A 15,044-nucleotide genomic window follows, 5' to 3' on the forward strand; every position below is an offset into this window, starting at 1 on the left:
CAAGCACCACCTTGAGGTCTCCCGGCAGCTGCCCCAGGAAGGAGGAGAGGTCGTTTAGGGTGGGGGATTCGTCAGGCGCCGCAACCGGTCGAGAGTAGACATTCACAATGGCCCAAGATGGTTTACCAGGCCATGTGAGCCGCACACACTGGATGTCCTGCGAGGACGTAGGTACCTGTTCCGCCTGACATCCAGTGTGACTCGCAATCCAGATCGCCAGCCCGCCCGACGGCCTCCCCCTCCCACCCCATTTGGCAGGAATCTCAAATACATCAAACCCATTCCTGGTTACAGTGTCCCGTGCCCAAGTTTCTTGAAGGAGGAGGATGTCGCTACTGGCCAGTAATTGGTCCCACTCCGGTGTGCCTTCCTTGTTTGCAATACCCGCTACATTCCAAGAAACAATTCTCAGTCCCTGATCTGTGGGTAGAGCGCCTTGACCATCAGTGGGGGATTGCATATGGTCGGTAGGTGGATGAGTTCCTGGCACAATGGTAGGTGGGCCAGCCAGCTCGACCCCCCCGGGTTGCAGGATGTGGCCAGTCCCGGCGTTGTGGGAAGTCCCCTGTAAGCCCAAACTATCACCGCTGTTAGGTAGTCGATCACTAGCGTTAACCTGCGGGGCGTATTCTATTGCGGGGGCTGCAGTCATTCCCACCCGACTTTGCGCTTTGCCTTTAGCATTAACCAGGGAGCCAGGTTCAGCTACAGGGGTTCTGCTCTCTCCCACCCCCCTGAGAACCTCATCTATCATCTTTCCCGAGCCAGACGAGGTGTCACTGATTTGTAGTCAGTCGACCTGGTCTAGGCAGGAGAATCTGTTGTAATGTATGAAATTTGCCTGGGCATGCGAAGGGTGGTGCCTTGGTCTGTAGCGTGAGCCATCCACAGCATAGCCCACCCTAGTCCACCCCTTCTCCCCCCTTGCCTCTGTGCTGCTTGCATTTGGGTAGAAGTACGAGAGGGGGACTAGTTCTATGTTGGACTTGTCAGGCCTAGCAAGCCAATTAGAAATGTAGTTGGCTATGTGGGGGCTTTTAAAACTTATGATGATACAATCCCCAGCCTTGTTCTTTGGGGTGTAACCAATCCAAGGGATCCTCCTAGCCATCAGGACCTCGCCTTTCAGGTTAGGGGGCAGCGGTCTGTTGATGCTAAGCCAGCTTATCACCTTGTTGCGTAACGAGTCTTGGGGCTCCCTCATATCACCAGTTAGCTCAGGTACTCCCACCATGATTACCGTATAAGGGACCGCTTCTGGGGGCAGGTTGACCACCCTACGCCTATCACATTGGGGAGCAGGACCATCAGTAGTGACATTTGTAGGGATCATGGCTCCCCCAGTCTGTGGCGCTAGAAGTTGCTTTGATCTCCTTGGGGCCGGAACAGGGGGCCTGGGAGCCGAGGGCAACAAAGGGGGCGCCTGAGGAACAGGCGCCCCGACCGTGCCCAGCAGTACCGCATTAGCCCCCTGCGACGGTGTACCGGACCGCAGGCTATTCACCAGGGAGGCCCGGGGGACTGGAGTGGGGTTGGTCATAATTCTATCTGTCCCAGGGCTTTTCCTTAGGTGACTGCTTTCCAGGGCCTTCAATCTGGACTCTATGGCGTCCAGTTTAGCTGCAATGGGAGTTAACAAATTCCTCATAATGTCAGTGAGTGTGTTGACTAATGAGTCAGTGCTGGTAGAAGTAGAAGTTGCCCCACCAAAAATGAAAGGACCCGTGTGCAAGGGTAGGGAAGCAGGAGCTGGAGAGCCTGTGCGAATCGGCCTGGACCCTGATAGGTTGAGGTCAGGAGAGGCAGAAATGTCTATGCTGTCAGTCTGATTTAACTCTACTATGTCCACTTTGGCCCTCTTTGCCTTCTTTGCTTTCCTAACCCTTTTCCTTTTGGGGGGGTGCTGTACTATGCTACCTACATCATCTATGGGCAAGTCGGCTTGACCTGCATCTTGTAGGACTGTTCCTCTGCTTTCCGGGATGGTAGTGTGATCAGAGATCCCAGATAGCCGGGAGGAGTTCCTGTCCCTCTGCATCAAGGGAGTTCTTAACTGCTGAAGGACCGACTCAATCGTCTGATCAATGCTGTCCATTAGTGACATGTGGGTGACATCCAGTGTGAGCGGTGTACTCGCCTCTGTAGAAAAGGTATCTCCCTGATCCAGAAACACACTTTCCGGGCCCATCTCAAGGTGGGCCTCAGGGATTGACGAGCATTTACTAGCTAGGTTACTCGTCTTTGGGAAAAATTTGTCCAGAGTGCTTGTACCTTGTTGGGCAGACTTGCTTCGTGAGGTTCTGGACGCCATGATGGAATATGTAGGGGGAGGTGGAGAAGACCCGAGGCGTCAGAGGGGTGGCCCGGTCCGGTCTCTGCCGGCCTCTAACGGCCTAGAACGGCCCGCTCTTTGCCCGGTCTTCGCCCCGGTGGCCGCCCCGCGCGCGTCCCGCGATGCGCGTGAGCAGGGTCACCTATATATGACAGGGGGGCGTGGCACTGGGAGGGGGCGCGGCGCGGTGGGAAGAGGAACCAGCTGGCGATGACCACTGGAATGCTGGTCCTCGCAGTCCCGCACGCCTGCGCCTCTCACCTCCGCTGCGGCCGGTCTTCCAAAGATGCTGCTGATACCCCAGGCGTTAGCTCCCAGCCAGGAAAGTGGCGAGCAATCCGAAGGTCAGAGTTTCTCCACTTCTCCACTTCGAGCGGCTCCCGCGGAGCGGGGGCCGCGAGGAGTTTTAAGGAATTACAGGCGAGGGGCGCGGCACTGGGAGGGGGCGCGGCGCGGCGGGAAGAGGAACCAGCTGGCGATGACCACTGGAATGCTGGTCCTCGCAGTCCCGCACGCCTGCGCCTCTCACCTCCGCTGCGGCCGGTCTTCCAAAGATGCTGCTGATACCCCAGGCGTTAGCTCCCAGCCAGGAAAGTGGCGAGCAATCCGAAGGTCAGAGTTTCTCCACTTCTCCACTTCGAGCGGCACCCGCGGAGCGGGGACCGCGAGGAGTTTTAAGGAATTACAGGCGAGGGGCGCGGCACTGGGAGGGGGCGCGGCGCGGCGGGAAGAGGAACCAGCTGGCGATGACCACTGGAATGCTGGTCCTCGCAGTCCCGCACGCCTGCGCCTCTCACCTCCGCTGCGGCCGGTCTTCCAAAGATGCTGCTGATACCCCAGGCGTTAGCTCCCAGCCAGGAAAGTGGCGAGCAATCCGAAGGTCAGAGTTTCTCCACTTCTCCACTTCGAGCGGCACCCGCGGAGCGGGGGCCGCGAGGAGTTTTAAGGAATTACAGGCGAGGGGCGCGGCACTGGGAGGGGGCGCGGCGCGGCGGGAAGAGGAACCAGCTGGCGATGACCACTGGAATGCTGGTCCTCGCAGTCCCGCACGCCTGCGCCTCTCACCTCCGCTGCGGCCGGTCTTCCAAAGATGCTGCTGATACCCCAGGCGTTAGCTCCCAGCCAGGAAAGTGGCGAGCAATCCGAAGGTCAGAGTTTCTCCACTTCTCCACTTCGAGCGGCTCCCGCGGAGCGGGGGCCGCGAGGAGTTTTAAGGAATTACAGGCGAGGGGCGCGGCACTGGGAGGGGGCGCGGCGCGGCGGGAAGAGGAACCAGCTGGCGATGACCACTGGAATGCTGGTCCTCGCAGTCCCGCACGCCTGCGCCTCTCACCTCCGCTGCGGCCGGTCTTCCAAAGATGCTGCTGATACCCCAGGCGTTAGCTCCCAGCCAGGAAAGTGGCGAGCAATCCGAAGGTCAGAGTTTCTCCACTTCTCCACTTCGAGCGGCACCCGCGGAGCGGGGGCCGCGAGGAGTTTTAAGGAATTACAGGCGAGGGGCGCGGCACTGGGAGGGGGCGCGGCGCGGCGGGAAGAGGAACCAGCTGGCGATGACCACTGGAATGCTGGTCCTCGCAGTCCCGCACGCCTGCGCCTCTCACCTCCGCTGCGGCCGGTCTTCCAAAGATGCTGCTGATACCCCAGGCGTTAGCTCCCAGCCAGGAAAGTGGCGAGCAATCCGAAGGTCAGAGTTTCTCCACTTCTCCACTTCGAGCGGCACCCGCGGAGCGGGGGCCGCGAGGAGTTTTAAGGAATTACAGGCGAGGGGCGCGGCACTGGGAGGGGGCGCGGCGCGGCGGGAAGAGGAACCAGCTGGCGATGTCCACTGGAATGCTGGTCCTCGCAGTCCCGCACGCCTGCGCCTCTCACCTCCGCTGCGGCCGGTCTTCCAAAGATGCTGCTGATACCCCAGGCGTTAGCTCCCAGCCAGGAAAGTGGCGAGCAATCCGAAGGTCAGAGTTTCTCCACTTCTCCACTTCGAGCGGCAACCCTGGTTCCAATCAAAACGTCAGTGTCGATGTGTTGGTTTCTTGGTTTGCAGCACCAAACACTCACTTCCGAGGGTCCTGGACTGGAATTGGCATCACTTGGCAGATTAGGACTCACAACAGTGGAGTCCAGGTGCTGGCAACACGCTACAGGGGAGGTCTTTAATACCCCTAAGACTTGAGAAACAGGAGGCAAATCGAACAGGCTCTTGGAGAACTTTTTGCGATGCAGGATGTAAAGTGTCAGGTCCAGTCCTATCCCTATCAGGCAAGAATTAGCAGTTTCAGCTTATTTTATTTTGCAGATTTACTTAAAACCAATGCAATGTGTGTCTAAAATAGAACCATGTATAAAATATTAATTCAAAATATTAATATTTCAGCATAATTAAAATAAAACACTTCTGTTGCATTCAAGTTTAAAAGATACATATTTAAACATGAGAGAGCAGCCAGTATAAGTTGACCGGTCATTACTGCGATTGTTGTGCCCCCTATAAAAATAGATAATCCAAAGTCTCCTATGCTCCAACACAGCTTTAATGGTTGTTTGGCATTTTTGCTCTGGTCACTTCAAGATATCCGACTAGTCTGGTGTTCAATTGAGGTGATGCTGGGTCGAAGCAAGCCAAAACTGCTTGTCTCCTTCTCCGAAATACATCTTTGATTAAAGGGGATTTTTAGCAGTTGCCTCCTTTCTTGAAGCATCTCAGTGCACAAGCAAATAGTGTGGATGATGTCGCCCTGGCCGTTTTTGCACAAACTGCAAGCTGTAAAAGTCTGTGCCCTTTTCCATGGTGGAAGATGCTGCATACATGGTATCACTCCAACTCATAGCTTTAGGAATTTTAATTTCTGTGCTTTAGGGTAGCCCAGGTTAAAATATTGCTGTGGGGCTAGAGTCTTGTAAGAATTTAGCGTCATCCAGGCGTGTGTTCTGGATGAAAAAGCAGCTTTATCCTCCACCAGTGACTGTTTTTTCAATGACTTCCAGACTAGTTTCTTCATAGTTAAGTGATGGCACTGTGCATTCCAAAGGGGCAATAAACCTGTATTTGCCAGTGCCTCCTGAAGATACAATCTTGTGGGTGAATTCTCCCTCTGTTGGATATCTTGCCACAGGAGGTGGTTTAGTGAATTGGGGGGTGATGTTCTCATTTTATTCCAACAGTTGATATATGCTCCATATCTGGCCTGGGTTTGCTTTAACAGGCCAAACTCCAGTCTAAGTTGCGCTGGGGAGGTGTAGTTTGGGAGGCTAAACATAGCTCTGTATGTTTTTACAAGTGTTTTATCCAAAAGATTGGTATCTCTTCCTCGCAGAGCTTCGCTACCATAGGTGTTTGTAGGTAGAATTTTGGCCCGTGCTACTGTTAGAAGAGGGCTCAGCATGGGACCTAGTAGTTTGGCAGATACACTTTTCATGGTTATGGCAAGGATCATTCCTTTCCTTTTGATCTTTCCTTGTTGGCTGGTAATCAGGCAAGAAATAGCAGGCAGCAGGCCAACACAGCATAGCAAACAGCAAAGTGTCAGTATCTGTTGGAACAAAAAGAGCTCTTATTCCTGGTAGAATGTACTCATTTCCTGAAGTGTTCTCAGTATATGGTTACAGTGGTCCAGTATGTATAACCATTTTTGCCTTGAAATAGGGAGACTTCAAAGAAAGATGTTTGTAGTGCAAAAGAGCCAGGCCTTTTCTGCCCTGGCTCCAGACACACTACAGGGTGGCATGCAATTCTTTGCGTGGGGACAGGCACGGCCCTATTCAGGTGCAAGTGTCAGCCCTTGCTCTAGCTCAGGAAGACCCAACAGCCTTGTGGTGGGCCATCAAGATATGTAGGGCACACCTCAGCTTCCTTTGTGACTGTCTAGAGGGAATGCACAAAGTCCAGCTGTCACCCAACCCAGACGTTTATTCCAGACATTGGCAGAGGCACTGAATGGTTAAAGTAAGAAAAAGCCAACTTTCTAAAAGTGGCGTTTTGAGTCCAGCCACTTAAAAACCAGCTTCACTAAAAGGTGTGTTTTTAAATTGTGAGTCCAGAGACACCAAATTTACTTTTCCTATCTTTTCCCAATTTGAAGTTTTACAAGGCAGCTCCAATACTAACATATGGGAGGGATAGACCTGCTGTAGTGTAAAACAAATGTAGCGTTTTTTCTCTACCAGGACATGTAAAACTCAAAAGTACATGTCCTACCTTTTAAATAAACTCCGCCGTGCCCATGGGGCTACCTAGGGCCTACCTGAGGGTTTCTCGTATGAAATAAAAGGGCAGGTTTGGGCATGGCAAGTAGGTGAATTTGCCAGGTCGATATGGCAGTTTACAAGCTGCAAACACTGACTCTACAGTGGCAGGTCTGAGACATGGTTTAAAGAGCTTCTCATGTGGGTGGGCCTACCAGTACTGCATGCCCACTAGTAGCATCTAAGTTATTGACCCTACATATAGTGCATGGTACAAGGGACTTATCAGTAAATCAAATATGCCAAACATAGAGAAACCGAATGCTATTACATTTTAGACACACTGCATATGCACTTTAGCACTGGTTAGCAGTAAGAAAAGTGCACAGAGTACTAAAGCCAGCAAAACCAAAGTACAGCACTCATTCAAAAACAGGAGGTCTGAAGGCAAAAAGAAGGGGGGAAACTGCACCAAAAAATGACAGGTTTAGCAATCTGTTATTGTGTCATTCACATTTTTCTTCTACCCCCTACACCATGGGGCAATGGGTTAGCTCTCTTTACCATTGGCTAACTTCACTGAAAGTGAAGGTATTTGTCCATTTCACAAGTATCACTTCCAAACACAAAGTAGTTCCCTTAAGTGCCAGGAACTACCATGGCAATGTGTGCTTTTTGAGACAAACATTTTTTGCTTTTTTCAATATTTTTTAGATTGACAAGTGCCCAGCAGCTTCTTCGAATATGCATTATTTGCAAAAAATGTGACAAACCAAAAGAAGTATTTACCAAGTAAAAAAGACTGGTTGACAACCCCAGACCTATTGTCTTTACCAATGCTTGTTTTTATTTTAAAAGGGCTTGGATTTTCGTGTAGCTACCTGGGGACTTGGTTATTTCTTGGTGATTATAAAGTGTGAAATATTGTTCATCTCTAGCATCAGTTTGTATGCATGCAGCTAGGATTTTCCCTTCTCTTGAGACACCAAATTCAGGACTTTTTATTATATATAACGCAGAGGTTCCCAAACGTTTTAGAACCATGATCCACCTTTTCGAACAACAAATGTTAGTGACCCACCATGCTTTATTGGACATGTGGATCACTAATCCCCATGTTAAAAGAATAAAGCAGCCAGACGTTCACTCTCTGTTCCCACTGCTACCTTCATGTCCCCTGAGGAAAAGTGGTAGCCTATGAAACTCTCGTACTCTTGCATCGGGATGGAGGAAATTTCTGAAGTCTACTCCCTAGCACACGTTTCAAGTAAATTAGTGGTTTCCCTCTTACTGGTAGATAAACACAATAGTACAATAATAGAAAAAAAACATATTTTCTCTATTCTTTTGTTTGTTCACGCTTTATTCTGGTTCTCTCGGCCACAACCAACACGTGTTTCATCGCTACAGGGTTTGATCCCTGCCTTCCTCAAGGCTATTCTGTCCAAGTAAATGCTTTTTTAGTCTGGTGTTAATTCCATCCCACTCAGGGGTTCTGTTAGTTATCACGATTGTTCCGCAGTGTGGTTCTTTTCGCTTCTATGTTCCGGTCCTTTCACCCAAATCAAGTCCTCATCTTATATATGATGCAGGGTACAATCATAATCTTCCTCTTGGCATGCGAAAACCGTGTGCGGCACGCTTTGATCTTGCCCTGTGGAGTTTAGTGGATCTCCACACCTTTTAGCCCCGGTATCTCACTTTTCTAATAGAAAACAATAAGTGCAACTCAAACCCTGTGGCGCCAGAAATACCTATACGAATAACCACTGCTCACGCATTTCTTTAAACTTGGTGGAAACTTCTGCTCTATGATCATGCCTTTCTTTCAAATCTTTATTTTGTCTGTAAGCCATAAAAGAGCAATAAAACATAGTACAAAACCTGAAAATCAAACAAGCATACACCAAAAAAGTAATAAAAGCTGCTTAGATCAAATACACATTCAAAAATATTTAATCAAATCATTGCAGCAAAAACCTTTAATAAATCCAGTAAAAAGAGTCACAAAGGTGAACAAAAACAGTCTTGGTCCATAAATTATCATGGTGCTAGTGCATAGGGGAAAACAAAACTCTAACGGCACCCTGTGCTTTAATAATGTACAGATACAGTCATGAACTTCAACGTCTCAAAGTGCTGGCGCACAAGGGAGAGGAGAGACACTGGCAGCACCCTGTGCTGTTGTGACATCAGGTCCCACATTAACCTTGGCCATCATGTGCCCAGCCCTGTACATCGGCAGAAGGTAACGGGAGACAGCAAAAACAATGCTTTGTCTTGTGGTGTATCTGAAAATATGAAGAGCCTCAACGTGTTTTTAACCCTTACATTTCAGCATACTGGGAGAACCCATTTTTCCTCCCCTTCACACAGGGGGAGGGAAGAACAGTGCATGTTCACAGTTTCCTTGCTGGCACCACAGTAGGGGTATGCCCACTTATCCCATTCATGTGGACGACCCCAACCAGAGGTGAAGGAGAGCAGGGGAAGGGTGCCATAATGAAGCAGGAGGTATAATTTCCTAGCTTCCCCGGGTTCAATCTCATCAAGGAACCGCTCCATTTTAAAATTATTCTTCAGCAAGAGGAAAGTGTCGGTCAGGGGCCCACGGGAGGGTTGGGACTGCGTTAGGTTAATTGTACACTGGCCATAATTGGCTTTGATGGTATTCTTACTAATAGACCCTGCTGTCATTAGGTCTTCTCAAAACAATCCCATTACTCGACTTTCTCAGTATATCTCTGATATATCTAATCTATAGTATTTTGTCGGAACCTGGCGGCGGAGAGCAAGAGTTGCCGGCGATCCGGCGTGGAACACCTGATGATAGCAGGTCTTCAGAGGGACACGTGATCCTTCAGGACACAGATGTAAGAATTGAGTGGGGTAGCAGGTACGCGTGAGAGACGCTAAACCCAGGTGTGGTTTACAAGAGAGTGGAAATTAAAGTGGATAACCCCTGTTTGCCCTGAAGAAGTTGCTTAAATTAATAGCAACTAAACATGTTGGCGACAATGATTCACACAAGATTCTGCTTGGTGTGAGTCGTTTTTAATTTGAAGATTTCGCAGCCCAGAATAAATCCAGAGTGGCCAGTGAATTCTTCAATTTTAATTGTGTGAGATTCACGTTTTCATTTCTCACTAAGGGTTGGTGTATGTGCACACTGAAATAGCAAGGGTTCATGCTAACTTGCTATGGTAAGAACAATCAGCAGACTGGGGGGCTGATGTTAAGAAAAAGCACTGTTTTATGTTGTTGGTCTTTTTCTTGTGTTTGTCTTTCCTTTCCACTATTAAAAGAGTGAGTTACCGATGATGATAAATGGGTACACTGGCAACTGCTAGCCAGAAAACCCCATTGGCGGTACTTCGGTGAGGGGTTCACTCTTTCTCCCACATTTTTTCCACTTCATTTTTTGTGGGTGATGGCATTGTGACAATTTTATCTGCATCTTGTGTGTACCTTGATATCTTCTGACACATGTACAGGTATGAATAGCCTAAAAACAGTGGGCTTGTGGTAGTAGAAATTGTATACCACTACATTCCTTGTATACAAAATAGTAATAATATGAGTTTCAGGAGGGACAGGCCATTTGTTGTTTATTACAGTGTGAGTGGGGGGCGGCCTGCACCCTCTCTTTTCCCCCTGAGGCTCCAATTAATTTTATAAGATCCAAGATTTCTTCCAACCCCGGTCAGTATGATACAAGATCGAGAATGTCCCAGGAGCCTCCACCAATGGAGGACCAGTCTCCTCCCTGTCGCTTCTGAGATTTACTGAATATTCATATCTAACCTCTGGGGACATGCAGAAATGCCCCCTAGACGGCAACCTACATGCTGCAGTCTGCTTCATTAAGGGTCTTAAAAAGTGATCACATCACCCCCATCCTGATGGAACTGCACTGGTTCCGCTTGCCCACCTGTAGGTTGCAACGCCAACTGCATCTTGTACAATGCCATTACGACCTGCACTCCTGCCCATCTACATCATAACCGAACCATTCCCCATGAATCTCAGCACACCTATTCCCAAAACACTGTCATGATGGAGATGAAGATGTGCTGGAAAGAAAAAAACAGGGACATGCCTTCTCCGTCTACGCTCCAGGGATATGAAATGGCATGAGGGTGTCCATCAGGACCAGCCCCCGCCCCCGGTCCATTTTAGGAATAAGCTGAAGATGAACAGCTTACAAGAACAATATATCTAGGGATGGGTGTAACTTGCGTCATTTGTTCCAGTGTAATTAAAACAAAAACAGAAAAGATTATATGGAACTATGAAGGGATCGTAACAGAGCATGTGGCACTCCTGTTTTGTGCCCAAAATGGGCAAGAGGATGCATTTTGTGCTAAGAAAATAGGGCTAAATATAACAAAACACGGACAGCAGCAGCCACTTTTCACTTGCGCTCACGAAGTTCAGTGTTCCCGTGCTCCTGCGGGTGGCTATTAGTGCCAAATTACTGATAATTATGCAAATGGGCATACTTGCCAAATTTTCTGTAATTCTGCTGGAAAAGAGTATCCGGAAATTACCAAAGTTACTTTGATTACTTTGGCATAGTTATCATTGAGCCTAATTATATCACTAAAATGTCCCCTTCGTCTCTTGGACCCAGGCAGCTCTACTCTCCTCAACCCCTGCCCTGTCTGTCCCCTCTGATTGTCTTTTTGACTTCGGGCCTGTACAGTGCTGTGCCCTACTGGGTAGGTTTGTGCTATGCAAATATCACATACACACATATATTCATACAAACAGTTCCAAGGGTACCACAGGCGTACCAGGTGTAATAGATGCAGTGTCCTGTTATGCAGGGCTTTAAGTGGGCCGGGTCTCACCAGTGCTGAGCACCGTCAGTTTTTTAAAAGGGGCCTCGAAACTGGTCTCTATCGGGCTCTGTTTTGTGCCCCGGCACAGACGGGCCATTTTTTTCTGTACTGCAGTGACAGCAGGCACATCAGTGTGCGCGTGCTCACACTGATCACTTCTCACTAGTGGAGAAGTTACAGCATGACGTCATGCCAGGTGAGCATCGTGGTGGAAAGGAAATTCTTTAAAGAGTCATTTTCTCTCTGGATTTCCCTTCTCCTTTTGAAACACAGGAGCAGCAACATCGTCATGGTGTCACCAGGGCTTTAAGTGGAAGCTTTTTCAATATTATATACAAGCCATAGTTTCTGCTTATTTATTTTATGCAACTAACAACCATTGACAAAGCCAACAGTCCTGACTTGTTGTAGGTATGATGTTACTTGTATCATATATCTGGATGCAATGATAGAAACAGCAAACTATCATTCGGGCAGCACACAATGCTAAACACAGATTTTTAGGTTATGTGTTTTTAAGCCACGCCCGTAATTACATCGGTCACACCCCTTTGAGAGACCCTCCAGGTATTTCATCTCACTTAAAGTCTACAGTGAATTCCTCTTGTTTTTTACAAATTCGGTTATTTCTTCTTGAATGCTCCTCTATGTTACCTATCTTTTTTTTCACATATATTATTTGGCAAATGTTGTCATTCTTAACTGAGGCTCAGGTCTCCATTACATACGTCTGTTGTGCGTTCTTTTGCAACTCCATGCTCTGTTTGGTAGGCAAATGCTACCCTAACAAGTTTCAAAATGTTTTATAAATGTTAAAATTGTTGATTTCTCTTCAACGTTATCAATGCATTCAGGCTAGTTGGGATTATGTCAGAAAATTTAATAAACTGTAGGGCTCAGAGGGCTCTGGGTTGCCCTAGGCAGAGCTATGCAACTCTTTGAGTTCCAGGTCTTTGTAATAACTTTACTATTCCTAATGCAGAGGTCTGTTATTTTGGACTTCTCTCATTATTTCTATAACACTAGTTCTTGCTAAAACTGTTTTTATTCGATGACTGGGAGTTACTTTGACCGTTGCAGAGGTTATTTTCTGATTGTCCCAGTGGTGTCTGGTATTCTAAGTGCCTTCGTACATGTGCAAGCATCTTTCACTCAGTTCAATAGTTTTTAAAAGTTTTTTATCACTCTTTGTGTCACCTGCTATGTCTATAAGCTGGGTATTGTTTAATAACATGCCTAAAGTATTGATTTTGTCTAATGATTAATTAATGAATCATTAATTGCAGGTCTGCTAGAAAACTTGCTACTGATATATTCAATCTCATTTTAGAAATTGATTTAGACATTATGGTCCTCACAGAAACTTGGTTAAATAGCTCGTCCTCACCCATCCTCGATTTACTGGATCCTCCTTCCCATGACCTAATCCGACTAAATAGAATCGGGAAACTAGGGGGAGGGGTAGCCTGCATTTATCATAACTCAATATCAGTCTAGAAAGCGGACTCCATCGGGCTATCCTCCTGTGGTTATCTATGCATTAATATCTCTGATGCTAAGGGCATCGCCAGCAAGCTACACATATTCTACCACCCACCAGGCGATAACTTGACCTGTATTGCCAAGATAATGGTGATCATGACATCCAATGCCAACTCACAAACTCCTCATATTTTCTTGCGTGACTTTAACCTCCATTGAAACAACGCAAACGAGCACATTGTAGGATGTCTTAAAGAGTTTCTGTCAGAACAGGAGCTATCTCAATTCTGTGACAGCCCAACTCATAACAAGGGAGAGACATTGGACCTCATCATTGCAAAATCAAACATCGTCCTAAGAGAATCCATCACCCCATGCGATTGGTCTGATCATTACTCATCCTCTTCTCCATCAATATCGAAGCTATTAAAAAAAGGGGCCAACCCTCAAAATCAAGGCAATGGAAACAGAACTTACAAAATATCAACCTCGTCACCTTGGTAAAAATAATAATAATAATAAAGGGGTTTGTAAAGCGCATGGTGACGCCATCCCGGCGTGTCCCCGCGCTGTGGAGAAAGGTCAGGGCCAAGTGTAGGAGATTATAAAGAAAACAGGTGGGTTTTCAGAAGTTTTCTGAACATAGTCTTTGTATCCGCTAGTCTGATGCTCATGGGGAGAGAGTTCCATTCTTTGGCTGCCACTACACGAAAAGAGCGACCACCCATTCTGGCTTTCTTGATGCGGGGAACTTTAAGCAATCCTGTTCCTCTAGAGCGAAGAGTTCTGTTAGGTTCATAGGGGATAGCCAGATCGGTCATGTAGGGGGGAGCTTTGTGCGAGACGATCCTGTAGCACATGAGAAGTGCTTTAAATAGGACTCTCTTTTTTATGGGTAGCCAATGCAAAGTGGCTAGGGCAGGTTTAGAGGCAGCTCTTTTTGGGAGTCTAAGGACTAGGCGTGCTGCCGTATTTTGGAGTACTTGGAGTCTCCTGATGTTTTTTTGCGTTGTTCCGAGGAGAAGCACATTGCCATAGCCTATTCTCGAGGTCACTAGAGCTTGGGTCATAGTACGCCTGGCTTCAAGAGGGAGGAGGTCTAAGGTGCGGTTAAGGGTCTTCATAACCCCGAAGCATTTTCCTACCACTTTATGCACATGGCTGTCATAAGAGAGTGTGGGATCAACCCAGATCCCCAGGTTCTTGGCTGCTTTGCAGGGAGTGGGTAACGGCCCCAGACATGATGGCCACCACTCCTTGGTCCAGCTCGTATCCCTGCCTCCAATTACCAAAACCTCCGTTTTTGATCCATTTAGCTTCAGGCAGTGTAGGGTCATCCATCCTGCAAGAGCCTGCATGCAAGTTTTAAAGTTGTCCGCAGCAATGGAGGGGGCTTGGGACAGGGAGATGAGAAGTTGGGTATCGTCGGCATATGAGACTAATTCAATGCCGAACGATTGAACCACTTCAGCCAGAGGGGCCATGTAGAGATTGAACAGGGTGGGGCTCAGGGCAGAGCCCTGAGGTACCCCCTGTTCTAAGGCTATGCTATCAGAGAGGTACATGCCTCTCTGGACCTGGAATCAACGGTTGGTAAGAAATGCTTTCAACCAGCCCAGTGCTTCCTTGGTGACCCCGGCTTTGTTCAGACTGTGTAGCAAGATTGAATGTGCTACAGTGTCGAACGCGGCACTAAGGTCAAGCATAATCAAAGCCATGGTCTGGCCCTCATCAGCGCCTGCCCGTAGTGTTTCAGTCGCTCTCAAAAGGGCGGTCTCAGTGGAGTATCCCGACCTAAACCCTGATTGTGAACTGTGGAAGGCATTATTGGACTCTAGATGGGCCATGAGTTGACTGTTTGCTATTTTTTCGGCCACCTTCGCCAGATAAGGCAGCAACGAGATGGGCCGCAAGTTTTCTAAGATGTCCTGACTTACGTTCGGTTTTTTCTTTATCGGAAGTACGATGGCTTTCTTCCACTCCGCAGGGAGGGTGGCCGTGGCAAAGGAGAGTTGGAGAATGTGTCTCGAGTATGGTTCTAAGACTTTAAGGCTAGCTGCTAATATCTTGGGAGGAGCAGGATCCCAAGGGGAGCCTGATTTGATGCTTTTACAGATGCTTGTTAATGTTGTAATAGAAGGGACTGAAAAGCAATTTAAGCATGTCTCAGCATGAGTGATCTCCAAGTCCTCTATAAAGTCAGAGCC

The 15,044-nt window shown here is 48.1% G+C and overlaps 1 protein-coding gene across 2 annotated transcripts in view; it reads right to left on the bottom strand.

Moving 5' to 3' along the window:
- Positions 1-15,044, bottom strand: part of LOC147729588 (uncharacterized) — a 389,208-nt gene that overhangs the window by 246,118 nt on the left and 128,046 nt on the right. The gene's annotated exons all lie outside the window — the stretch shown is intronic.

This window comes from Lissotriton vulgaris, chromosome 2_1 (assembly GCF_964263255.1).
Source record: "Lissotriton vulgaris chromosome 2_1, aLisVul1.2, whole genome shotgun sequence".
NCBI lineage: Eukaryota > Metazoa > Chordata > Amphibia > Caudata > Salamandridae > Lissotriton > Lissotriton vulgaris.